Consider the following 3,009-nt stretch of genomic DNA (forward strand, 5'->3'; position numbering starts at 1 on the left):
CACTTTTCCTTCACATTCCTTGACATGTTATGTCAGCGAAAGGGTTGAGATTTCATGTGTGGTTGTGGGTACAACCTCAACATACAACAAATATCTTGACTATTATTTTTTGAATCACTGAGTTCCAATATTCCATATACCTGCAGTTCAAATTTGAATTACGTGAAAAAATTTAAAGAAACAAGATTAATTAGTTAAATATAGCAAAAATGTCAAATTGATGCCAAATTTTGAAATGTATTTAGAAATTGTGTCACAAAGACACACAAAAAAAACTCAGTTCTAAAATCAAAAAAATAAAAAAAGTCAACAATTCTTTGTCGAGAGCTAGCCAGTCCGGCTCTCGGCAAAGGGTCTTTGCTGAGAGCCTGACTGGCTGGCTCTCGGCAAAGAATTGTTGGCAGAAAAAACGAGTCTAATACTTTGCCGAGAGCCTGCCTGCGTGGCCCTCGGCAAAGGATTTTTTCGAAAAAAAAAATAAAACGCCTCCTTTATCCCCACCCGGCCACACACGGGCACCCTCATCCTGCACGGGCACACGCGCCGCCGCCAGCACCCTGCACGCCGCCGCCGCCCGCGCCGCTGCACCCCTTGCGCCGCCGCCGCCGACCAGATCTGCCGCCGGCGGCCCCTGCCCCTGGCCCTGCCCCGCGCGCCCCTGGCCGAAGATCCCGCTCAGCTCCTCCAACCACCTCACCTCGCCTCCAGATCTTGAGTTCGCGACCACCGCGCCAGCGCTCGCTCTTTCCGCTCCCCTGTTGGCACCAGTGACATGGATTCCGTCGGGTAGGCGCCAGCACCAATTTCGGTGACCAAATTTCGCCCTCCCTGCTCCCGGACTTGGTTCTTGGCGACGGCAAGGATTTTGTGTTGGTTTTGGGTGAGTACTTCTCCTCATGTCCGTTTATTTTTTTTCAGAGTACTTCCTCTTTCATTTGATCCATTAATTCATGAACTTCTCTCTCATCTCGCATCCTGCTCCTAGCAGCAGAGCCTGATCGAGCCCCCTTTGAGCAGGTTGCCGGAGGTTTCAGCAGTTTTGTCTGCATAACAAGTGCTTCATCGGATTGATCTGCTCTTTTCCCTTGGGTGAGGATAACGGAACGCGCTTCTTCCATTTTTCTATAGTCTGGTACTCTGGTCTGATAGTAGCCCTAGCATTTTTTTATTTATTTTTTGCTTTGGTGTCACGATGGAATTTCTAGCGATTTATTTAGCTAGAAGAAGCAGAGGAGTGGAATCAACTCCGGAGGCAAGAGCTTAGTTAGGCAGTCCTGCTCCTGCAGTCCTGCTGCCATAATGCTAATAATATATATAATACCAGAGATCGATGGTGTGCATTACTACTCTAATTATTTTTGTACCCAGTTACTTGGTTCGTTTGACACAGACTGCATTAAGTTGAAGTGTGGCTGAGTTTAGATTTGTGGCAGAATGTTTTGTGCAGTATGGGTACATACAATGGTTGACAGTGGAAGCTTAGTGAGGTGTGAGACTATGCTATCCTATACAGAATAAGATGATACAGTTCAGATGTGAGTGTGAAATAGAGAGAAAGAACTTGTAGCTTGCAGCAGTAATTAGTTATAGGCATGCAAGTAAAAAGTGTTAGGCTTCAGTTAGAAAGAGCAGAGATAGAGAAATTAACAAAAGAGGAAGCCTGAAGAATATAGCATAATAGTCAAAACAGTGAGAGAGTAATAGTCGTTTGATATGAAAATAGGCTTGTGTGTGTTCGGGAAAATAGAGTCTGAAATTTATGAAATACAGAGGTGTGTGAGGTAATAGATTGCAGTAGATACAGCAAGGAGGAAGGGCATAAGAAGGTAGTTGAAATTCATTCAGACTGCATTAAGCTGAAATTCATTCAGCTGATCGATGGTGAGGCATACATAAATAAATATCCATCCAAATCCAAAGTGCGTCTAGCATAAATAAATATAAACATGTATGTAGAAATGCTGGAGTACTAATGAACTGAGAGGGACATCATGGCCTAATCCCTTTCGTGGCACATGATGGAACGAATTTTGTTTATACATGTTTGGGGCGTTCGATTTGGCTTATGAATGGAATCTTCGCTCCTCTGCTTGCCCTGTATCTAGTAGAGGACTAATTTGCCCCTTGTTTCTATAGTTTAGCTTTCACACACGTTTATTCGTTCATTTAAAACTACTATGTAAATTGTAGTTTATTATGTTTGGATGTGTGGCCTTCGTGCCATATATGTGAAATGTGGATGTGTGGCCTTCGTGTCATATATGTGTTGTTGGCCATCGAGCCGGCTTTTTTTTACAGGTTTTGGAAACCTCCCCGTGCAGGGGAGGTTCTGCCGAAAGTTTGTACTTATAGTGTTGTTTTTTCTTGTTTTGCAGAGCAGGACCTATCGGAGAGGAGTGTGTGTTTTTTTATCATTGGTTTTTAGTTTTCATGTCTCTCGGAGAGGAGTGTGTGTTTTTTTATCATTGATTTTTAGTTTTCATGTCTCTTTTAGGCTAACATATCACTTTATTTTTTAATACAGCTGAACGCTGCTAAAGTCATTGCTGTTGGCCTTGGTGATCGTGACAGGGATGGTAAGCTGATCCGTGTATCTCTAAGTGAAGGCGACACTGTTCTGCTTCCGGAGTATGGTGGAACAGAAGTGAAGCTTAGAAAGAGTATGTTAACATATGCATGTCATTTTGACTTGGCACTATATTCTCTCTCCCCTTCCTTTTCTGTTGCTGTTGCTTTGTACACCTAAATCAGAGAATTCAAGATCAGAACACCTGGATATTTGTCATTGACGATCTTCTTGCCCGAATTGTGGATGTGTGGCCTTCGTGCCATATATGTGAAATGTGGATGTGTGGCCTTCGTGTCATATATGTGCTCTCGGTAAAGATTTTTTTTTTAAAAAAATAAAAAGTCTTTGCCGAGAGCCTGCCTAGACGGCTCTCGGCAAAGCCCTCTTTGCCGAGAGCCAGTCTGGCAGGCTCTCGGCAAAGACTTTTTTTAAAAAAACAA

General features: G+C 43.4%; 1 long non-coding RNA gene across 2 annotated transcripts; it reads left to right on the forward strand.

The window, feature by feature from the left end:
* On the forward strand, nucleotides 518-2,790 carry LOC8060708. 2 transcript variants are annotated; one of them, XR_002449665.1, is made up of 3 exons: nucleotides 518-880; nucleotides 989-1,089; nucleotides 2,525-2,790. It is a non-coding gene; the product is annotated as an uncharacterized LOC8060708 (long non-coding RNA). The 2 variants fall into 2 exon arrangements; XR_002449666.1 differs by having other exon boundaries at nucleotides 519-880; nucleotides 986-1,089.

The sequence above is a fragment of the Sorghum bicolor genome, chromosome 2, assembly GCF_000003195.3.
Source record: "Sorghum bicolor cultivar BTx623 chromosome 2, Sorghum_bicolor_NCBIv3, whole genome shotgun sequence".
In the NCBI taxonomy this organism is placed as follows: domain Eukaryota; kingdom Viridiplantae; phylum Streptophyta; class Magnoliopsida; order Poales; family Poaceae; genus Sorghum; species Sorghum bicolor.